General features: G+C 30.9%; 1 protein-coding gene across 1 annotated transcript in view; it reads right to left on the reverse strand.

Moving 5' to 3' along the window:
• Positions 1 to 20,095, reverse strand: part of LOC118188774 (uncharacterized) — a 46,320-nt gene extending 26,225 nt beyond the window's left edge. The window contains exons 1-4 of the transcript XR_015042066.1: positions 19,615 to 20,095; positions 15,976 to 16,061; positions 8,298 to 8,394; positions 3,637 to 3,730 (exon numbers count right to left, since the gene is read on the reverse strand). The gene's annotated coding sequence lies outside the window, so the exon portion shown is untranslated. The remainder of the gene's footprint in view (positions 1 to 3,636; positions 3,731 to 8,297; positions 8,395 to 15,975; positions 16,062 to 19,614) is intronic.
• Between the last annotated feature and the right edge of the window lie 5,753 nt (positions 20,096 to 25,848).

The raw sequence follows: 25,848 nt of genomic DNA on the forward strand, positions 1-25,848 counted from the left end.
AAGTCAAATCAAAAGTGGTTAAAGTGATTGACCCAGTTGAGTTGAAGATTGGCATTAAAAATGTCAGAAAAGTGAATAATGGAGGATTGGCTGTACAATGTTTGAAGAAAGAAGATATTGTTTCACTAGAACGAGAAATAAAAACGAATTCTCTTTTGAGAGTAAAAGCTCCTAAAAAGAAACAACCTAAAATTATACAACGTGGATGAAGAACTGGATAAAGATGAAATTTTGGAAGCAATTAAAAGACAAAATCAAATATTAGAAAATGGAGGAATTGAACTTTTGTTCAAAATAAAAGCTAAAAATCAAAAAGTACATTGGGTAGCAAATATTCAATCAGATAAGTTTGGTCCGATTATAAACCAAAATAAAATTAATTTGAAATGGTATAGAATCACAGTAAAAAAAGTGTATCTAAATGTTGTAAAATGTTTTAAATGTCAAGAGTTTGGCCATTTTCAAAATAAATGTGATAAGGAATTAATATGTGGGAAATGTTCGAAAAAAGAACATAATCATTGGGAATACAAAAATGAACTTGAATGCATTAATTGGGTACAAGCAAATAACAAATATAAATTAGCTTTAGAAACTAAGCATTCAAACTTAAATAAAAATTTTCTTGTTTTAGAAGACAAATGGATCTCATAATAAGAACTGATTATGGGTAATGCTCCCAAAAAAGAAGAGGCAGGAAAAGAAAGAAAAATGAATGGTGGACAATCTTGGATTATGAAATCTTATTGACTATTGTATATATTTATCTGTAAAAATACGTTAAAAACAAATTGAAAAAGTTATTCATTTTGTTAGATAATCTCTGTATATTATAAAAATTTATTTGAGATTGTATATTGTTGCACAAATAATCTTATTTACAACAAAGATGTCAATTGTTATAATTGGTATTATTGAATATGAAGAAAAGTGTTCCATTTTTCCTAAGTTAGGAGTGTGTTATTTTTAATTAATTAAAATTATGTATTATTATATTTTTGTTGTAACAAGTTGTTTCATTAATAAAGTTTTTAATTTGTTGGCGAGGTTAATGGATCTTCTGGCCAGTAACGAGTACAGTATAGTGGTTGAATTTAAATTCAATTAGTAGTTTCAATAAGCCCTGCATATACCACAAAGGTTCCCAGGATAAAATACCAGTCTTACATACAGTAAAAAGTCTTTAATCCGGACTCGTCGGGACTTCGGCGATTCCGGATTAGGGATTTTTTCGGATTATAGATCATCAATTTAAATGTGGTAAGATGGCATGCAGAAATTACATAATTAAAAATATGAAACCGTAATTTATGAAATAAAGAGCAATTATGATCTAAAGGGTATCAAAATTTACAAAAAAAAAAAAAAAAAAAAAAAGGCTTAATATTTATTTGTTTACCTTATTAAACATTTCTTTCAATGTAAGTTGTATAAGCTGCTTTGTTTTTGTGCTAATACTTTCTCTTTAATTCTATAAACAGACATAATTTCTTGTTCAGTTACAAAGTTCCACTGTTCAAGTCCTTTAATTGCTGTGTCAAGAACACCGACTAACTTGTCAATCGAAATTTTTTAGTTTTCAATAACCTCTCCGTCCCTTTCTATCGGAAGCGCGCATGGGTAAACGCTTGCAAATGCATTTGTGGCTTTGAGGTCCGGATTATAGATCATTCCGGATAATGGACGTCTGAATTACGGACTTTGTACTGTACTTCATTTTCAGAAACTTGTTCTTCAACATGAAAATTTATCTAACTGTTAAAATGATTCCTTTGGAAAAAGGTTTGGTTGAAAACATAGCGAACAAAAAGTTTCTCCTTGCAAATCAGATTGTTTTGAAGGTCACATTTTCCAGTAAATTAAGGGAAAAAACTAAATCTGAAAACTTCCTTTCAAACCTGACCTTTGGACTCTTTATGGTCTTTTGCAGTGAAATCAATACAGCTATGAGTGAATGTATAAATGAACCGATAACTTGCTGTATTCACTTAAACAAAAAATTTAAATCACAGAACAGAAATTCAAGCCCATTAAAAACATTCATCATAAAATACACTAATGTTTGTGAAAATTCAAACACCATGAGGAATTATGCAAACTGAACCAAACTTTATGGTCTTTTGCAGTGAAATCAATACAGCTACGAGTAAATGTATAAATTAACTGAGAACTTGCTGTATTCACTTAAAATTTAAAATCATAGAAAAGAAATTAAAACTCATTAAAAACATTCATCATAAAATACACTCATGTTTGTGAAAATTCCAACACCATGATGGAATTATGCAAATTGAATCAAACTTAAAGGAAATGTAAAGTGAGTAAGACATACAAATGATTAGAATTACAAAGTGATTAAGTATACGTGGGATGAGAGACGGCCCCGTGTTCCATGTATATAAAGGACTGTAAAGTTGAATTGAAATCTGTTTATCATCTTCTGTCTGTGATGAATGTTTAATTAGAGATCAATATGCTTCGTCAACAGCACAAGGTGCCATACCAACAATTAACAGAGTTCAAACGAGGCCTCATCGTGGTATCCAAGAGGGTGGACTTTCGTATCGAGCAATCACAACCAACAAGCAGCATAATGTCACAACAGTACATAGCATAATGCACAAGGATCATACAGTGTCCTCTCATGTGTTAGCAAAATGTTAGAGCACAGCTACAGGTGTTTTGTTGTCTAGCTTCGCAGTTCGTCGCCATCTGCTGCAGCATGAACTGCATGCAAGGGCTCCTCTATGTAGGATTCCACTGTCGCTGAATCACAGACAAACCACCATCATACTGCACAACTGCCAGGAATCATGGTGTAGGGAGCTATTAGGTATAATTGTCGATCCCATTTGGTGCAGATTGCGGGCAATCTCAACAGTGATCGCTACATAAGGGAAGTTGTGGAGCCACAAGTCTTCCCTATTCTTCGACATATTCTGGGCACTGTATTTGAGCAGGATAATGCCCATGCACAATGTTTCTCAGACTGCACAAGCCTTCTTTAGAGCACAAGTCCACCTTCTTCTCCGGATATGCCGCACATTGAACATGTCTGGGATTTCATTGGTTGGCAACTCGCTCATACAGCTGATAGGGCATATACTAAGACTGGACTTTGGTGTCAAGTTGAAGCCATATGGAATGCCATTCCTCAGGATTACATTCAGAACCTATGAGACCCAATACCACAACGTATACAGGCTCTCATCGCTCAGCATAGCGCTTCAGTTCTGACAATTCCTCATTTTTCACAAACATTAGTGTATATTAATCGAGAACTGCAATACATATGATGAGTTTTCTTAATCTTATGGAAATATGAATTTTCATATTAAAATCAGTACTGATGAGCCATATGATACGTACAAAGACATTTCTGCATGCATTCTGTACATCCAGCCATACATACAGAAATGGCATATACTTATATTTATCAGTGTGAAGCTTTAAATTATTGTTCAGATTGCCATCCATATTAAATGCTTTCTTATACACTATATAAACATTAGGCTACTCTCATGTATAAAGCCATAATAGAACCATTTTAGTAAAGAATTAAGATGCTGTTTGTGGAGTTGAGACATCATTATACTTGACAAAAGTAATAGAAATCTCTAAAATGTATATTCCCACTTAAAAGAAATTTTCTTTGGTTTCTTCAACTGGAACCATTGATCTATGACAAAGCCAACATCAGAATTCATTTCCCAAGTCTTTCCAGTATACCCTGTATGGAGATAGTAAAACAAATAATTTTAGTAAAGCTTTGAAGTTTTTATTAATTTGGAAATAAATTTTAAATTAATAAAAACATACCTTCTTTATTGACAAACTTAAAATACAGCATTAGAGAAATTTCTTATTAATGGCAACAATGGAGCAAATGTTCAAATAATTATGGAATGGATATGTTATATACTAAATCAGTTATATATTGCCCATAGGCTGCAATATTGGCACATCTTAAAAAAAGGAAATTTTGAAATGAATGTGTTTACCTATTTCATTGGATTTCGAATGCAATTCAGTATTGCAACCAATGTACATGAGAAACTAAGGAATACAACAAAGACACTACTGATTTCTGTTAGTGTAGTTCTGAATTAAATATATACCAGTGCTGCTGCAGCAAAGAAAACAATTTTACAATCTTGGGAATGGTCATAACTCAGAATTTGTATTTTTTAAGTTGTGCCAGTGTCGCAGTCCATGAACTATATATATATAGAGAGAGAGAGAAAGAAATAAAAGCTTAGAAATTTTAAATTAAAATTATAAATGAAAAAATTAATGCAGCATGTTGCAAAATTAATTAAATAATCAAGAAATAATAATTAAAATAAAATAGGTGGTTAACAGTGTAAAAGGTAGCATATACATTAAAAACTAACACAACAATCAAACAACTCAATTAAAAAAACATAATAAAAATAAGAATAAGAAATTGTTGAAAATTTAATCTTTTTCAAGAAACAGTCTAAGAATTATCAACAGAGCCAGGTTTCTGAATAAACACTGAATTTTTAATTAAATAGAAGCAATAATTCATCTAAAGCTACTTATGTTTCATCATCATGACAAAACAAAATTTTTCAGTGAGCGTGAAATGAGATAACAAGACCTGAAACCTGAGAATTTATTAAATATAAACACAGAGAGAGAGAGAAAGAAAGAAAAAATTTAGTCATGTGTAAAAAAAAAAAAAAAAAAAAAAACTGTATTTTGCTATTTTAAAAGCAAAATGCAGTTTTATATAATATTCTGCTTTTAGATTCTGAGTTAACTTATAGATAAATAAAATTTCTCAAACATGACAGTGGTTAAGAATTACAGTCTTACTAATAAAAACCAATGATTATACATTTTATAATTTTAATAAATTGCCTAATGCTACAATTATTTAATGGATTTGTACTTTACAGTACTGCACTTAAAAAATACTGAATTATCATAAAATTTCAACACAATGTACTAAGAAGTTAAACTTTGCAACACAGTTTTCGTATTTGTTCCTGTTTACATTAAAATTATTTTAACCAACAAAGAATTAACTACTCATTTAGTTCACTGGAAACATAACAAGACTAAGCTGAAATACTAAGTAATCTAGCTGGTAACACAAAATCAAATTAATGTGTTGTGCATAAAAATTATAGTAAACTTAGGCTGGCATGCTGAATGATTTTGCAATGTAACTTCTGCATACTAGTACGCACACAGCACTGTTTTAATATATATATATATTTGTATATAAACGTATACTTTTCTTTGCCTAAAGAGTAACATATATTTTCAGAATGATGTTGCCTGGTTACCAAAAGATTACTGATCTCTACAACAGCAGAAAGTTTCCAACATTTTCCATTCAAAACATGTAACAAAAATAAAAATGAGTTTATAAAAATTTAAGAAAAAATCAAGTAATAGATTTAGTAGCCCTATTTCACAGATAAAACAGACTTGACAAAAAATATAATATTATTACATCACCAGGTCACATGTTCATTGCCTACAAAACTTATAAAAGAAAACAGACTCAGCAACAAATACAAAAGGATCCACAATCTGGTACTTCTAAAGAAAATTCTGATTTATAAGAAGACATTTCTCAAGTTCCTGTAACATACACCCCGAAATTCCATTAAGGAATTAATAGAGATCTTTCTATAAAAACATAAAAATAATTTTTAAATCATATGATATACTGATAACTTATACATATGATATACTGATAACTTATACATATGATATACTGATAACTTTCATCTCAAAATATGTTTTTATCTGTGATTTACAAAATACATTGTAAAACTTTTTAATATTCGTAGTGTCCACTAAAGTTTTTATTTTCATAAGCATTGGTCTTAGACATGCAATTCCAGCTGCAAAAATATTTGAAATGATGCAAGGATACAGAGTTTAGTATTTTTAAATTTAAAAAATCTATTTGTAAAAATTAAGAAATATAACCTTTTATACAGCTTCTTGGCACCTGCAGTTATATTTAATAAAAGTTTATTCTCATTAAAAAAACCGCACATCAAAAATTTTAACTCCCACATGGCAGAAACTGAAAAAAATATTTAATTTTGACCTTTAATTACATTTTTAAGAGTTATACATAAATTGAAAAGAATGTTTACAGTTTTTCATAAATATATATGAAATAGTAGTTTAAAAACAAATTTTTAATATGAATTTATTAAGTGCTATGCACACTGTCATTAAAAGCATGGACCAATATATATATATATATATATATATATATGCATACATATTTTGTTCAAAAAGGAGATTTTATACCCAAAATCTTATAAAATTCATGTTCTAGGAAACAATGGTAGGTTTCATTATTGGCACATAGCCAACTCATAACACTATTTGTATAAGCAAATTTTTTTTTAAATTGCCAGTTTAATTAATTTTATGATTATTGAATTATGATTTTAAAGTAATAAAAGTGCATGAAAATTTTAATGAAGTATTTTTAGCATATGAAAGCTTGTGAATTAATTACTTGCACAAAAATTCTTCTGACAAATCATTAGTAACAGAATTATAAACTTAAAAAAAATTTAAACGCTAGCAAATCAGAAAAGAATATAATTAAATGACATTAAAGAGAGGAAACCTCCTCCTCCAATTATTCTAAATTAATTTTTAATTGACTCCTCCATGCAAAAGGAAAGAATAAAAAATCTCACATTTTGAAATTAAATACCTTAATCAATTTTTGTTACATGGAAGTCAAATGTTTTGTGTTTTATTTTTTACAATGAGCATTATGTTTATTACACATAACTATAGAAAATGACAAATGATAAAAAGTTAGATACAGTAAGACCCCGCTTAACGCGGGGGATACGTTCCATCAAAGTAGAGCGTAATGCGAAACAGCGCTAAACGAGGCTATCTTTACATGTAAATATTGGGGTTAGGGGAAGATGGCTAGGAAATTGGTTAGGTATTAAATTTAAAAAGTATGTTTTTTTAATAAAAATAAAACCAAACATTTATTTCTTAAAGCCCAAATTAATACCACATTATTATTTCTTGCAAAAATAAAAACAAAATATAAATAACAAAACGAATATTCTTAAAAAAAAAACAAATAAAATTCTCAGTCAGTCATATTTAGTTAGCCTTCCGCATTTTCAGTGTTCTGCCTTTTTGTGACAAAAGCATCTAATGTTGTTTGCCTTTTTCTTTTGCGTTGTTCTCTTAAAAGTTCTTCATAAACAGATAGAGCATCTCTAACACCACGCCTTACTTTTGAGCTCCTGTCAAAATTCGGATCATTTTCAATGAATTGATCCATTATTTCAGTTATGGTAGACAAACTCCTTTTTACAAACGCCATCGAAAGTTCTTTTTGCTCTTCTTCTGAATCACTGCTGTCAACATTTTTGTTTTCTTCTTGTTCAGTTAATTCCTTGAGCTCATCATTAGAAAGACTAGCCGCTGCTTCTTGAATTATTTCTTCAACATCTTCCACATTTACCCCTTCAAAATATGTCTGTACAATACCGCACCAAACAAGAAATACAAGTACACTCTTTCGGATGTGTATTTGAAACCTATCGCTGCATAATATTTCGGGGAATCCCCGTATGCTGCGAGCGATTTCGTGGAATCCCCGGGTTGAAATAAAAGAGCACTAAATGAAACAGCGTTAAGCAGGGTCTTACTGTACTATAACTTTTACAAAATACACTTTTTTAAGAACTTAAAATTGCCAAAACATGAATTTTTTTTGTCACTTAAAACACTTTTATAACAGGAAGTGTATGTCTATGACTAACAGTTGTAAAAATAAAGGCTGCATAAGAACTTCCATGGGCATGGTGTATAATGAATATATACAATTAAAAAAAATTTTTCATGTATAGAAACTGCATGGTGTACACATTTTACCACAATCAAAACACTGATATAGTTATTTACATGTATGAAGCTTTAAATGAGTGCATAAGTTTGCCTTTTGATTAAATGCTTTGTTACACACTTCACAAATGTAAGGCCGTTCTCCAGAATGAACTCTTAAATGACGCTTCAAATCTCGCATCTGAATAAAACTTTTCTTACACACCTCACATATATAAGGCCGCTTTCCAGAATGAATCCTTAAATGAGCATATAAAGAAGTTTTTTGCTTAAAAGCTTTTTTACACATTTCACAAATAAAACGTCGCTGACCAAAATGTATCATTAAATGGTTTTTAAGACAGTCTTTTCGAGCAAAAGGTTTTTTACAAATTTCACACATAAAAGGAGATGATTTTTTGTGAACTAACAAATGTTCTTGAAAGTCATAGTTTTCTTCTGCAACATAGGAGCAAAGAGAACATCTGAAAACTCCACATTTAACTTGATTTACATAGTATAATTTACCTGCAAACAAAGGAAATTTCAGTAATAAGTATTTTATAAATGTAACTATTAATTATTATATGATTGCAAATATAAAATTTTTCTTTTAAGCAAAGATAACAGTTACAAAAACAAATAAATAGAAAAGGCTCTATAGAAAAATATGCTTATAGTAAATATGCACTAAAGTCGCATGCAATTAAAATTAACATCATCAGAAAAGTAATCTTTACTTAAACACATTTTATAAATGAGAATAAATAAATAAAAAGGAAAATAAAGAAATGTTTATTCTTGAAATTACCCAAAATTACAAAATAGATAACTGGATTATGAGTAGGATTACAATCATTCATTGTTGAAAAAGTAAAAACAAAAACAATAAATTTCCAAGTAAAACTTCCAATCAAATTCAGGGATGCATATGATGAATTTTTGTTTAATTCACTCAAACTTAACTTCATTAAAAAGAAAAAAATCACTTGAGTAATAACAACAAACAAGCAATGTAATTACCAAAGCTCGAATTTTGGTGACATAAAAATTCACTAAAAATGCCCTTAAAAATAGCTGGAAAAAACACCTAAAATGGAAAAAATTTCCCTTTAAAATAAAAAAGTGACACAATGGGCAAACACTGATAAATGGATTAAAACCTGAACAATTATGCACACCTGCCACTTGATTTTTTTTTAACTTTACACAAATTTATGACAACTGCACTGAATTATTAAATCTTCTTGATGTTATCAAAAGTAAAAGATCATCTGCTGTCCACATACAAGTTTTTATATCAAGAGAAGCTTTTCTCGATGTCTACTACAATTATGGAGAATACTTGGAGAAATCATTTATTGTAAATTGCCTTCCTTCAGTTTCAAAAGAGTCAGCTTCTATCAACACGAAAGATATTTTCTGCATAGTCTGAAAGCTACAGTGTTTAGTCAAATAGCGCCGAATTTAACAAATGTAGTATTTAAAACTTTGGCGTTTTTTTAAAACGTCACCTAATTTATCAACATATTTTATTGCATCAGCAAATTCCATGATTTAATATAAACAAAGTTTTTGCCCCTAACTAAAAGATTTAAAGCACATACAGTGAAAATTCTAAATTAAAAAAAATACCCTGTTCATTTCAGCAGTATATTCAAGGTAAAAGAAACATCTTTTGCATTCATGGCACTCTTAATACAATAGTTCCCTTTATAAAAATGGAAAGATTCAAAGACATTCGCTAAATTATCACCAATGAGTCTCAGTTGAGCCCCCTCCCAAAAAAAAAAAAAAAAAAAAAATTAAAAAGGATTTTTTAGAGGTAAGAAAATGCATTGCACACAGCTCTCAGTATGTAATTTTGAGAATGCATCTGTGGAATAGCTTTTTCCCCTCTGCATGTAATCCTATGGAACTGAACATGCACAAGGCTAAGAAATGCAGGTATGAAAAAATTCAAAGAAGTGACATTTATATCTTGTAGAAAAAGCCTATCATGAGAGACAGGTCTAACAGGTTACATAATCACTTTTCTGTGGATAGAATATGCCTGTGTAACACAAATGAGCTCATAGGAAATGAAACAACATTATTTAAAGAGCAACTTAGGAAGATTAGGAACATTAGGAAGATTTTGAGTATAATTACTATAATATGCTAAAAATGCTCTGAAATGACAAAAAAAAAAAGTGCTATAAAAACTTATAAAGTGCTTTTAAAAGACAAAAATACTCAAAAAATGAAAAATGAAAAAATGCATATGTCATCAAAATTCAAGCCCTAGTAATCACTATGCAGGTAATCTCTTTGATGTCATAATTCATCTTAATTTCTGATAAACCTAAAGGATGATTTGATAATTATTTTTCAGCTCTTTAAACTCCATATATTATTTTAAGAATGTGTTTGTCAAGAATAAAGAAGTATTTAACCAGCCATGATTGCTGCTATATTTCTATGCATAAAGTTCCAAAATCGTATACTATTTACAGCATCCATCATCAAAAGCATTTATTGTTACTCACCCATATATATATATATTCGTTCTCAATATACATTAACTAACAGGTAGTACAAAAAGTTAAAACAGAAATGAAGGAAATTTAACAAGCAGAATAGTCAAGGCTTTGAATTACTTCATTAACACTGGTCATATATATATATATATATATATATAATGTTGTATGATCTTAAATTCATTTAGTGTGAAAACAAGTAACTACTACTTGCGCAATTGCTGCAAAGTAAGTTAATAATAATTTTTCTGGCCTTTATATCTTTATGTACATTCACTTTTCTAATTATATTTTTTATTTTTATGTTATTTTTGATTTGTTTTTACAAAGTTTGCATTATTTATCTTATATTTATTAATCTTCTAACGTTTATTTCAAATTTATACTTTGAATTCTATTTCATAATGACAATTTCCAATGTTTAATTTGTACAAATAATATTGAACTCAAATGCATAAACACGAGGGTGTCGGGGGACAGTTACTCAAGTTTTTTCGAAGCAGAAATTGCTTTTCACTCAAAATTGAATTGGCTAAAATGCTTCATAGGAATAAGTTCTTTGAATATCAGCATTGGTTCATAATCCCTTCTATTCACGGAAATATTTGGCCTGACTTGAATTGCCGGTATGGCTTAGCCTTATTACATGAGTAAAGATGAAACACCTTCGTATTTATTTATTAATTATTGTTCATTGAACGGGAGTTGGTTTGTTCCCCTTGAAAAGTCAACTAATTTCCGATTAATTACAATGATTACATGCATTTAATTTAATTCTTGCCTTTAATTTATTCCTTTTACAATTGAAATTCTGTTCTTCATGATGATTTAATTCCAGTCCCCGTTAAAACATTATTAACATTTTACTTTCAAGTTACTTCAACACATCTTTCAAAATATAACTTACTAGTATGAATTCACTCTTTTAAGATAATTCTACTTTAATTAAACTTTGGAGATAATATAATCAATTAATCAATATTATTTAGTAAATAAATTATATATATATATATATATTATATATATATATATATATATATATATATATATTATATATATATATTATATATATATATATATATATATATTCTACTCAAAAACATACCTCTTCTTATAACTGGCAATCTCAAGCACTGAAAATGCAAATATAATTCTCAAATTCTGATAACTGTTTGGCTGCTTGATTTTATGGTGCAAATCTCTACTATTATTGTTATGCTCTGCCCATCATAGATACTTCACTTAGGATATACAAAGTCAACACACATTAGGAATAAAACAATATGGGAAAATTTTAACCACTTTCTCTTCAAAATATATTTACAAAATACAGATGGTTTCATAAAAAAATAAGACATATAATAACATGTAGGTTATATTATAAAAATTGAAAACAAAATGATCCAAATTAAATGCTCATGTCATGTCATACCATCTACTGTGTATCTTTTCGTGAGTAATTATTTCATAACATACACTCTTTTACTCTACATGCTACTTTTTTATATGAACAAAATATATCATCACTCGCATACACACTTATATGTACAACTACTCGCATTCCAGTTATTTTCTTATTACTGTGCCCGCTTCGATGATTGGTGCTGAGCCAGCTTTAAATCCAATTATGATATACGACATCGATAGTTCTCAATATACCACATTCCTCCCGGTTTATCATAACTGCAGTCTATCTGGGGGATGTCGAATTCTACTGGACCGATGCAAAGGTTGTGGCACAGCACGTTTCTTTGGTAACCTGGTTATATCAGCAGCAGGTCCGGTGGATGGAACATCTCGTACAACCTTGGGCTCATAGGAGGACACAGACTCATCTGCCTGGTGGCTATTATCTTTGGATGGTTCTGCAACTCTACTGTTATCAGGCTCTTTGAAAATCATGAGAGCTGGAGGTGGACGTATGAAACCCTCATCTGTTACGGTTCCTCCCTCACGCATCTGATTAACATGTTGTCGCCATAGCTGATCATCTACATTTATGGTGTAATGAAGCGGCCTATCCTTGGATTGGACGGTTCCAAATCTCTATCGTCTATCACCTTAGCGATAATTTCTTACTGCCATTCTATCTCCTACTCTAAATCCTCAGTCTGCAAACTCGTAGGTTCCTTTTCGAACTCTGTCTTCCACCCTCCTTTTGAGATCTGGTCTCAATAAATCTAGTCTTGCTCGAATTTCCCTCTTCAGCATTGCAGGGCTCTGCATAGTTAAATTCGGAGCTTTCCTATATTGCATCAAAAATGTACTGAGTTTTTGTCTCGAAGTTCCTGGATAATTTTGCATTGTTCTTAAAGATTGTTTTACTGTGAACACATACAGTTCAGCCTGTCCATTACTAAAATGGTTTAAATGGTGCTGTAGTTTTGCGTTTGACTCCATTACTCTGTAGAAATATCTTAAACTCATGTGAAGTGAATTGTGGCTCATTATCACTCACTAAATATTGGTAATCCAAATCGTGCAAAAAAGTTCCGTAAACATTCTATTGTTTTGACAGTCGAGCTTGATTTCATTGGATAGGCTTTTAGTCATTTTGAGTGAGCATCAACGATTATAAAAAGCATATGCTCCTGCATAATCGATGTGAATACGTTCCAATGGAGCGCTCAGGTACTCCCAATGATGAACTTTTACCTTAGGAGGATCTATTTTATGTTTTGCACATTCAGAACAGTTTTTGGAAGTATTTTCAATATCTTTATCTATACCATTCCAAAGTATGTAAGATCTAGCAATTGCTTTCATCTTTACAGTGCCTAAGTGTCTGTGGTGCAATTCCTTCAAAACATTATCACAGTATAATTTTGGAATACAAACACGTTGACCATACATTATACAGCCATCTTGGAAACTGTACTCTATCTCCCTTCCTTTCAATTCCCTGCAGCTTTGAAGTATTCGTAGCAGAGGACTGAGTTCAGCATCAATTTCAGTTTCTTTAGCCAAATCTTTGGCAGCGATTGGGAGAGTTTCTATCTGCTGTAATTGAAAAATAGTTACATCATCCTGAACAGACAGTTGTTCTGAGTTCGTCAGCAATCATGATAGAAAGTCAGCATTACCATGCTCATTTGTTTTACGGGAAATAATATCGAATTGCAGTGGCATAGAGGGGACATCTATGCCACTGCAATTCGATATTAGTGGGACAAGAGGGGACAACTGTCCCCAGGTGCAGCATTCAGGGGGTGCCAAATTGATGTTATGAAATTTTAGAGTGAAATGTTTTCCATTCTTGGCACACAGAAAGGGGCGCAAAATCTTCAGTTCTCCCCAGGTGCTGAAAACCCTAGCTAACCCTAGCTACGCCTCTGTCGAATTGGAATGACTGTAAAGCGAAAGCGTAATGTAGGAGTCTTGCTGCTGCCAAAACTGGCATGCCTTTCTTTGAGCCGAAAATTGCAACAAGAAGTTTATGATCTGTAATTAACGTAAATTTCCTGCCTTTTAAATACGTAAATTTCCTGCCTTTTAAATACAGAAAAATTTTTTTAATTCCCAAAATGATTGAAAGCTTCTTTATCAGTCTGAGAATACTTCTTCTCCATTTCAGTCAGTGTTCTAGTTGGCCTTTCTGTTACATCACGAAGTTTGTGAGAAAATATCGCACCTAACCCCACTGGTGATGCATTAGTTGCCAATGTTAAGGGCAATTTTGGATCATAATGTATCAAAACTTTTTGTGAACACAATTCTTTTTTAATGTTTAGAAAAGCCTTCTGACAATCCTTTGTCCAAACACATTTTGAGTTTTTCTTAGTTAATCGATATAAGGGTTTTGCGACTGTCACTAAATTAGGGCAAAATTTTCCATAAAATTTAACCAATCCCAAAAAACTTTGAATTTCCTGGACATTTCTGGGTTTGGGGGCTTTTGCAATCGGTGATATTTTTTCATCAGTTTTATGTAAACCATTAGCATCAATTTTATGACTTAAAAATTTTATCTCATCCCGAAAAAATTTACTTTTCTCTCAATTTAATTTCAGTCCATGAGTTTTACATTTCTCGAAGAACTTTTTAAAGTATTTAAATGTGCCCGTGTTATCTGCGCATCATCCATGAAGACCTTACACCTTTCCTTCCGTGGAATAGTCCGTCTACATAACGTTGCCAGAATGCCGGCACTGCATTCAGCCCAAACAGTAATCTCTTACACTTTTATAATCCCTTCCGTGTGTTTATTGTTAGCAATTTTTGAGTCTCTGGGTGTACTTTCATTTGTAAATAAGCATGTTTAAAATTAATTTTTTAAAAATGCCTTTCCCTGCTCAAACATGAAATTCCTCTATGGTCGGCAAAGGGTGTTGATGCATAACAACATTTGGGTTTACTGTCACCGAGTGGTCGGCACACAGTCGTATAGAGCCGTCCGGCTTAACTACTCGTACTACCAGATTTGCCCATTCCAACGTTTCAACCTTTTCAATTATACCCTCTTTTTCCAAGCAATCAATTTCTTCATTTATTCAGCCCTTTAATGCAAATGGTACTTACCTAGCTTTACAAAATTTTGGTGAAACATTTGGCTTCAGTTCAAGTTGAACCTCATAATTTTTTACCTCTCCTAATTTTCCATCAAAAATTTCTTTATATTGTTCCAATAATTTACTTAAACTACTCTTTTGAGAGAGAGAAATTGACTTTATTGAGGACCAATCTAAATTTATCTCTAAAAGTCATTCTCTACCAAATATTGTACCAAGGTTTTCTTTAACAATGTAAAGATTTAAGTCTCTCCATCAATCAATACAAAGCAACTGAAAGTAAACAAAATTGGTGACAAATAAATATGAAAGAATCCATGACAGACATTGAAAATGCACATTTAGGTATTTACAGTTTTTTTCAGACATTGAAACTCTAAAAGATATAGCAAGGTTTTATTTTAAACACCAAATTTTTATCTTTAGCATTCAGTAGAGTCCAACTGCATACATTTTCTGAACATTTCAGAATTACAAAATATAAATTAAAAAAAGCAATTTTTCAAAAGTACATAATATGAATTCCAAGACATTTTCCTATTTCAGACAGATTCTAACACTGAAAATTCATACGTATTAAAATTATGAATGAAACTTTGAATTAAAATTAAATTAATATGCATTTTTAATTACACTAGCTGTTTGTGTGATTAGTCACCTGAAATAATTATTATAAAAAAAGTAAAAACATATGATGATTTTAATCAGTTCAGCTACATAATTTAACTAGAATAAGAATAAAGAAGAATTGCATTTATTACTTTTAAATTGCTTAATTTGTTAATCAATAATAGAGAGATTAAATTTGAAAGAAAAATTAAATAATTGTTCTTGAATAGCAACACACTGGTAGGTTGAGGATAGAAATATTTTATTTCATGCAATAACAATTCATATCTTTTAAATGAGTTTTCGGATTAAATCTGAACAATACTTCCTCAAGCATGTTTCATTTCTCATGCTTTCTCAAATGGAAAGATGCTGCTTTCAAACTACAGAATTCGTTAATCAAACATACATTAAATTTGCTTAAAATATGAAATAATAAAAAGAAATCAAACTTTGGACTTTGAAGTACATACATTCAGGTGAAGGACTATGTGTGTACAAAATCTGCTGGCTGTAGGTGCTGCCATTTTCCCATAATGCAAGGAACATGCAGATTCTTCTATATTTAATAACAAAGGTTAAGAATAATTTAAAATATGCATCTAAAAATGTTACCTGCAATTTACTAAATGCATTATGATACTCCTTAGTAATCAAAACATATCACATGTCAACACAAATTAATGAATATTAATGATTCATACTGATTGCACAGTGATGCAGTTGTACGCTTTATTTGTGTTGTAGCTATAAAATACTATCAAGTATTTATACTGTCTTTTTGGATATCAGACTCATGTATTTATACTGTCTTTTTGATCAGAAGCTCTCTTATGCTTCAAAAAAATCCTTAAACCAGGATAATCCTTCACTTTTTAGAATAAATCAGAAGCATCAAGATACGTTTTTTTCAACATTCTATAGCATGTTTCACACTTGTAAGGTATGTTGACAAGAAGGAATCATTCAAAGATTGCAAGGGAAGACAACTGCTTAAACATTTTGTAACAAACTTCACAAAAGTAATGTCAACTTTAGAACAAATTTTTAAAAGAACTTGAGTTTTAGAATGAATGTTCTACTGCAAACGTCACAAAAAAAGGAGGATGTTTCTGCAATAAAAACTGTACATTCTTTAGTGCCAATAAGCACCAAAAAAACTTCATCTCCAACTTGATTTTGTTAGCCATAAATTCAATTATCACCTTCCATTTACACAAAATAAAATAAAATTTCAGTAATTGATATTTTAAAAATTAAATTTGACATTGCCACGTAATAAATAAATATGAACAGTATACATTTTGAGATTATATATGATATTTCGATATTAGTTTATCTTGGACCATCCAATGGAACATATATTAGCATTGACTTATAGTTTGATTAGTGATGTGCAGCTTAATGGTACACAATTAAAAATGTGGTTTTCCTCTAGAAGATCAGCTTTCAGACATGCTAAACAACTGTTTAAAATAAGAAGTATCTTGTATTTGAAGTATCTTGTACTTTGGAGTTTACTGTGAGCCCTAATCTCAGGAGCAAGATATTTTTTACAACACTTTAGGCTTTAGTAAGGGGCTATCCTGAATCTTCTTGAAGGGCATGCTGAATACCAAATTTTTAAAAATTATATTAAAGAATGGAAGTTCAAACTAGATGTATTAAAAAACTGCATAGAGTATTTGCATATTAATATACTGTAAAATATCTCATAACATGTAAAATAATGAAATGCACTTATTCACCAAATTTTAGGTGATAATTCACTGTTGGTTAATTTATAATATATTTCCAAGTATAACCAGTAAATAAATCATATTAATCAATTAGTGCTTCATCTTTGTGCCAAATAAAAGCTGAACACTATATAGTTAACACAGGTATTGGCAAAATCTGCGAATTGTTAAGTTTCATTGATCATGTTACAAACACCGCTAATACTTAGATATAGTATAAATTTATGAAAGCAATTTTTTCAATCTGAATGGACAATGGAGAACATTTAATTCAAATAATTCTCAGGACTAGTGCCAAATATATTTAATAAAATTTGGGGAATAAATTTATAGAAGATGGAAATTTTTCTACATTTAGAAAGCTTGTAAATTATTATTAAAATCAAGCTTTTCACACATTTTCTTAGTATATTGCTGTCTCTCAATTTAAATAACTGATTTCACATTCTGTTTGGGGAGAATTTTTTTTAAATTTTATTTTTACTCTTGTGTACTGGATTTTTGAGAACTATAATGTGCTTTTTAGACTATGTAAACTGAGAAATCTCTGCTTCCTTTATATGGCATTCATGTGATTTTTTAACTGGAATTTATAAAATCATTCTAGCAATAAGAAATATCTATGCTTACTGTGCCTACATGTTTCTACTCTTATTTATTAATTTTATGTAATTTTATCTTTCATGGAATCAGCAGATTGATCAAGGCCTCTAAAGGCAACTCTTGTTTTATAAAGGTATGTATATAATTTATAAATCGATTTGATATTGCCTTTTTTATCATATCTTCACAAAGTTTTACAGATACTTTTATTTCATATCTTCACAAAGTTTTACAGATATTTTTATTTACCTATTTTAGTGAATATCTATTCTTTATCACTCATACTGAAAATCTCTAAAACATATTTTACTACTACAGCCAAGGCTTAATTTTTAAAATTAGAAATACTACAATTCTATAGAATAAAATCAAGAATGGGAATAAAAATTAATAAATAAAATAATAGATAAAGCTGTGAAATTATAATAGAGTCAAAACCAAGTACTAAATAATGAATAATTAACTAAAATATAAAAGAATAAAAATATTAATAAATTAAGTTAACAATAATTAGGTAAATAATGAATGAAAATATCATAAAAATGAAATGAGCAAATTAATAATACAATAAGGTTAAAACAAATGACAGATAATTAAGTTCATGATAATAAGCATGATACAAAGTGCATGACCTCAGTTTTCTTTCTCTCCCCCAATACTTAACTTTTGTTAATTATGAATTACCAAGCCAATCAGTCATTTAGCCATCTCATGAACGAGAATGTTGCAAAGGGTATATCACTAGCAGCAATATGATATTACATTCATGAAAAGCTGAAAGGACGTATAAATAATCAACCCTTGGATAAGATGCAAACCATCACCCTACAATTTAGACTAGCCATCAGCCTCAATCTCTGCTAACCACTATACAGTCTAAGAGGTCAATAAAGGAAAGAAAAGTAAATAATATTATTATTATTCATTGCACAGAGATATATAAGTGTGTTTTTATTTCGACTTCTCTTAAATCTATTTTGACCAAATACATGCAGCCCCTAAAAATTCCTTTTCCTAATGGATTCACATATTTACATGGAGGATTTTCTTCCTCACCTACTGAAGTTTTTCTATGCATTTTGTTCTTCAAGGGAAATGCAATTCAGTTGTACAATACAGTCTCTCTCATTTAAAGATCCAGTGTACTTTACCTAGAATTAAGATTTCACTCGATTTAGAAATACAGAACCGGGCATCAGCTGAATTCAAACCTTGATTACAGCAAAATGTTTCTTGTCTTAAAACAGATATTAATAACACACTGAACTTGTTAAATTCATAACTTACAACTAGCTATGACGAAAAAAGCTTTTCTTTCATATCATAAATTATTAATTAGCTGTTTCCTTTCATTATATTATCTGCATATGTCTCATGTTCTTAGCTTACATATGACTGCAAATGCCTGTTATGTTTCATCATTTTTAAGCAATTTTTATTTTTCAGAGGACGATCAAAATCTACACATTAGTTGAATTAAACTTTTTAAAAGGCCCTCTGTATCATTTGTAACCATGCTTCAAATTTCTATGCTGCCCCCCCCCCAAAAAAATGGTGCTTCATTATTATATGAACTTCAAGAAACTCAGTAATAAGAATAATTCATCTTTAAAATAAGCCAGCTTTAAATAAACAACTTTGAAATTGAATCTACAGTAAAATAGAACTTTGTAATGTAAACTTTGAATCAGAAAACTCATTAGATAATAAGAATGCCAAAAACATAATAATAAGTTGTGCCAAATTCAGTACCTAAGAACAAACACTTACTTCTTTCAGCTGATGTGGAAAATCATACAGCAAACAGTTAGAGAAAACTTAAGCCACTCTTTCACATTGTGGAAGAACACAAGAAAAAAAAAAATTTTTTTTTCCCCTTTTGCTCTTGCAGAATGAATTATTTTGTTAATGATGCTGGGATGCAAAGGCAGAAAACTGAAATGATATTGCACAATTTGTTTTGTTTTAAATTAATTATTCTAAATACAGTCAAAAGTCGTTAATTCAGACACCCATAATCCGGACCTCAAAGCTACAAACTTTCTGCGCATGCGTCGCGTTCACGCATGCGCACAGGCGTTTACGATAGCGCGTAAGACCCTTACGGCTGCGAATATGTTTGTGCGCATGCGCGTTTAATGTGTAACGGAGTTATACGCTAAGCTAAAGTTATCTAATTCAGTTAATGTTGCAGATTGCGTTGTTCCTTAATCTTCGAATTGGATCCGGCTTATTATTTTTTGCAGACTGTTAGAGCAATTTTATAAAAGTAAGTTTGAACTTTCGATTATGTCAAATAGAATTTCCGATATATATTTACTACAAAGAGAAAGTATGTTTTGAAATCCGAAATCTGTTTATCAATTTCACGCTGCTCTGCGGCAGAGGGGGGGGGCAGAAACGTCATTATTAGATTATGATAGATTAGAAAGATTATGTCAAATAGAATTTCCGATATATATTTACTAATATGTAATTTGTATCTACAAAGCGAAAGTATGTTTTGAAATCCGAAATCTGTTTATCAATTTCACGCGGCGGATTGGAAGTTAATCTGTCAGCACTATCCTTATCTTCAGGGCAGATGTTTTTATTTTATTTGGTTTATAATTCCGTACTAAGTGTAGTATTTCATCTCGATGTACTCCGTCTTTGATATGATTTAAATTAAGTTCCTCGTCATTATAATTCGCTTCCGATAGTGAAGAAAGTGACCCAGAGGTTATTGAAAACGAAAACATTTCGATTGACAAATTAGTCGGTATTCTCAACACAGCAATTATAGGACTTGAACAGCGGAACTTTGTAACTAAACAAGAAATTATGTCTGTTTAATAGAATTAAAGAGAAAGTATTATCACATGAAACGAAGCAACTTACATTGAAGGAAATGTTTAATAAAGTAAACAAATAAATATTAAGCTTTTTCTTTTTGTAAATTTTGATACCCTTTAGATCATAATTGTTCTTTATTTCATAAATTACGGTTTCATATTTTTAATTTTGTAATTTCTGCATGCCATCTTACCAGATTTAAACTGATGATCTATAATCCGGAATCGCCGAAGTCCCGAGGAGTCCGGATTAACGACTTTTGACTGTAGTAAAATAGAGCATTTAATACAAAACTGAGTATATAAAGTAACTAGTACGGATTTTACTTTAAGACAGAGTTAAAAAATAACAATTCCGTTTTCTCAATTTAAATTTATAAGCATGTGCCACATGCATCCTATACTTTAAGACAATACCCCTGATTTCTGTTTAATGCTTTTGAGAATTTTAAGTAAAGTAGTCACCATAGAAAATTCTGAGGACTAATTCACCAAAATTAAGAATACAGAACATGAAATCTCACATTTGAGATGTGTTGATCAAAATGGAAGTTAAATGGTATGGAAGAAAAATTGTTATGGTATTATTTCATAGTAAATTAATTCTATATGAAGATTTGTACATTTATTTAATTACCAAAAGGTTTAATTATTTAAGACACAGCTGTGCATTTATTTGACTCGATTACCTGAGCACAACCAACTACTATTTCTCTCAAATGGGAAAATTTCTTATTTTCCCAGAACAGGAAAATTATTTATTAAAAATAATAAAAAGCAAAAAATGAAATGTTTCCCCAAAAATTTACCAAAAAAAAGTAAGAAAATTCAAGTTTAAAAAAAAGATTTATTTTACTAAAAATGAAAACCATCTCAAATTCCATCTAATTTCCACCTCAAAATTACATTTTCAATTCAAAGCAGTAATTTACTTAGAAGGAAAGCAAATGGGAAACAAATGTAATTCTATACTTAGAGATTCAAATAAAAATCAGACAGCCAATCGTTTTGGCTGGAACTTTCATCACAGACTAAAGGACTTCAAAGAAATATTAAAATTTACTGTATCTAACACTTTTTTTTTAACTCAAAAACATCAAAATTATCTCTTAGCATTTTATTTATATCTTGATACAAATATTTTAGAAAGGTGCTCCATCATATTTAAAAATAAATATCTCACATCTGTGAAACATAAAGGCCAATGCACTTTTTTCCATTCTTAGTTATTTCTTACAATGGAAAAATTCCATTGTGGATATGAATGGCCTGAAAGCTTGCATTTATCAAGAATTTTGAATGATTTTATTAATATGAATTTTATTCATACACACAAGAATTTTCAAGAGCAAGAGAAAACTACATTTTAAAATATACCACATCTGTAAACATACGATGACAATTCTTAAGTTTTTAAATGTATAAAAAATTATCATGAATTTAAAGAGGGGAAAAAGTTCCTAATCAACGTTATCATCCGCATGCTCTTTACGCGTTTATATTTCTTGTCACAAGAGTCTTTTATGAATGAATGTCAAGATCTGACCTTTGTTGTTTAAGTGTTTTTTAACATGTCACATGACTGATTATAGCTCTTTTTAGAATGAAGTTTCAAATGAGTGTCAAGATGTGCGTCACAATCATACTGTCATTTTTCAAAATAAATAGCTAAATGCTTTTGAAAGACAATCTTTTTGAGCAAAGTTTTGGCTGCATATATTACAAATGAATGAAAGGCATTATTTATGCATCAGCAAATGGAGAGGAAATATATACAACATATGTTTTGGCTAAAAGCCCGAAGTCCAACCAGTTCCTGAATTGACTGGCCAATTCGCACTTTAGCCAAAAGGCGTGGCCAAGTCCGATGTACTTACAATTAATATTGTATAAACTACTTTGGCTGGGCATTCTGCAAACTGGCCAGGAATCCTTGGTTAAATCTCAATGTGGTAATGGAAAACTGTCCAGTAGGTGGCCCATCTGTTGCTTCTTGTGTGACAGTGTGCGTGTGTTACAAAGGAGGGTGCCACGCTTCAGAGAAGGTCTTAACATTAGTTCTTACTACTGTGGCAGCAGTAAGAATTGTGATTTCTTAGTACTGTCACAATTTCATTGTAAATATGTATTCCTCATATTTGTAATGTCCATATGTGAATACTTTCAATTGAAATGATATGTGGTAGTTAAGGAACATATAGCATATGTTGCCGGGTGTGATGACAGTCGTATTGCTGCTGGAAAGAGCAAATGGTAATTATGCTGAGAATAGGCCTAATAGCTGATAGGATTATTGTCTACGACAGCAAGCAGTTCTGCATAGTAAAGTGCTAAATCTGCAAGTGGACACTTACTGGGCTTTCTTTCAAGTAAAGGCATTTCAGATTCAAGTATTGATGTGTTCTTCCATAGGCTGTCCCATGGCTACTTCTGATGTGACTAATATGCTGGGTGAAGTTATTGCACAGAAAAATGAGGAATAAACATTTTATAAGAAAATCATGTTCTTGGATAATTTGAACACATTGCTGCAAGGGAAAGCAAGTAATATCGAGATCCTCACCAGAGAGAAATACTGCACTTTTACATAGGACTTTAAACAGGTAAAGCAAAGGAGAAAAAAGAAAGCGTTGACTATTGTCGTCTAAGAAAATATGATGTTCTTGATGTTGATGGTAAGGAAAGACTTATTGTGCTAGTATAAGGAGACAATAGCATTATTTTGTATTATGTGCAAGCAAAAGAATTATTCAGCGTCTGCACGATATTCACTTGAAAATTGGACATGGAGGTCACACATGGATGTAAAAGGAAAGGAGCTCAAAACTATGTACAAAAATATCACCAAAGAAGTCATTACAATATATATTCATTTGTGCAAGCTAAGTTGTCTAATCATAAGAGAGGTCTTAGTTTCTAAACCTTTGATATTTAAAGAATTTAACCCAAAATGCCAGGTAGATCTTCTAGACATGCAAAGTACCCCTGATGACGAGTACAAATTTATACTCTATCATTAGGATCATTTAACCAAGTTCATATTATTGTGTGCTCTCAAAACCAAAAGAGCAGAAGGAGTTGCTTACCAGCTACTTAACATCTTCAGTGCTATAAGGGATCCAAGCATTCTTCAATCAGATAATGGGAAAGAGTTTGTGAACCAAGTTATAAATGAACTATGTGGCCTGATCTGAAACTGGTACATGAAAAACCAAGGCATAGCTAAAGCTAAGGTTTCATTGAACTTGCAAATCAGAATACAAAGATAACATGGATGCAAACAAACAAATCAACGCATTGGGCTGAAAGTCTCCAATTTATTCAATTCATAAAAAACTGTTCTTTTTACCAAGGAATTTGGTAGTCACCATATGAGGCCATGTTTGACTGCAAAGCAAAAGTGTGGCTGAGTACCTCAAATCTGTCCAGAGATGTTTTCGATACTTTAGTTACAGAGAAAGACCTTGAAAAGGACAAACAAGACATGGAGGATGTTATAAATGCAGGAACTGCCTCCGGAAATGGTAAAGCTGCTACCATGGAGGTGAAAGCATCGCAAAGTTCAGACCAGTTGCCTGACAATAACTATAACAAACAATTCTGTGTAGTCTGTGAAAAAGAGTGTAGTTCAGACCATTCTTGTGGATCCTGCGACAAAGATGTCCATGCAGTTTGTGAAATAAGCAATGAAGCAGATGAAGGGTACGGAGGAAAAACTGCTTGCAGGCTATATTACAATAAAAAAAAAAAAAAAATTACAATAAACAAAAAAATAAAAATTGAAAAATTACAATAAATAAAAAATCAGGAAGACCTCAACACCTCATGTTAGTTTTCAAGGCCAAGCTGTGAAGATGCTTAAAAATCCAGATGCAAAATTCCCACCGGCAAAAGTTGGAGATAATGTACATGTCCCTGTACCAGATGTTGACAGAGGTTGAGATGATTCAAGAAGTGTTATTGCAGTTGTCTTGAAAATCGAGGATAGCTACTACAAGTTAGGAACAGTACATGGGGTTCTCCAAAAACTGTACTCCAGACGTGGGTTTTCTATTGTCCATAAGAAAATGCTCCAACTGGAATCCGTGGGTACAGAAGAAAAATTACTATGAACCATCGTGTCTACAAAACCAATAACCAGCGACCAAGGCTACACTTAATGCAAATGCAGTACTAAGTGCACAAAATGTCACTGTAAATGCAGAAAGAACCAACTGTTATGTAATTAGAAATGCCATACAAATTCATCTTGTAATAAATGATGAAAGCTATAGGTAATTTACTTTACTTTATAAACTTAACATTATCGTAATTGATTTTCACCATCTGTAATTAATAAAATGTAAAGTAATCAGTTCTTTACTTTTTCTTCCAACTTTGACTGATTGTCCCCTGCCATTTCGCAAACTGGCCGGCCAAACCCCGAAATCAAGAAGATCAGATATTGGGCAGTAAGTTTACAGAAATGATGGCCATTACCCGATTTGGCTGGTCACTTTCCGCTTTGGGCAATTTTGGGCTTTCTCTGTGATTTGCAAAATATGATTATACATCTTAGGTATTCAAAAGGTACCATGAAAAGTCACAATTTTAAAGAAGAAAAATTACTGATCCATTCGATCTGCATAATTACGTAGCAGCATTTTGCTAAATTTTTTTATGCTTAAACTTCTTGGCGCCCCCTCGAAAAAAAAAACTAAGCATGGATGTTTACCAAAACAGATCCTTTAATAACTATAAAAGCATTTTCATTATTTCATATTTTTTGCACATTAGAGAATTTAATTCGATTATTTGCATTTGCATGCAGTTTTTTATGTTCAACCTTTTTTTTATTATATGTATAATTAAATGCAATTCTTTTAATAACTGCTGTACACACTTTCTCCTTGAAATATGTCGATCTATTACCAATTTGTAACAATTTAAATGCTTACAGCTACAAGATATCATAAAATGCATAGATAGACCTTTGGCTTAATGAGTTTTCATAAAATTCATTCTTGTTATTTCACAAATAATGACTACGTAGCATTTGGACTAGTAACTGAAATTCAATTGTTTTAGAAATTTTCTTTTCCATTATCAACAATAACAACATTGACCTTTGGCCTTCATGCAGAGATTTGTTTTTCTTAAATAAGCCAAAGCAATTGAAATATATATTTTG

This window comes from Stegodyphus dumicola, chromosome 7 (genome assembly GCF_044657685.1).
Source record: "Stegodyphus dumicola isolate Sdum_Otavi_A_Nest chromosome 7, ASM4465768v1".
In the NCBI taxonomy this organism is placed as follows: domain Eukaryota; kingdom Metazoa; phylum Arthropoda; class Arachnida; order Araneae; family Eresidae; genus Stegodyphus; species Stegodyphus dumicola.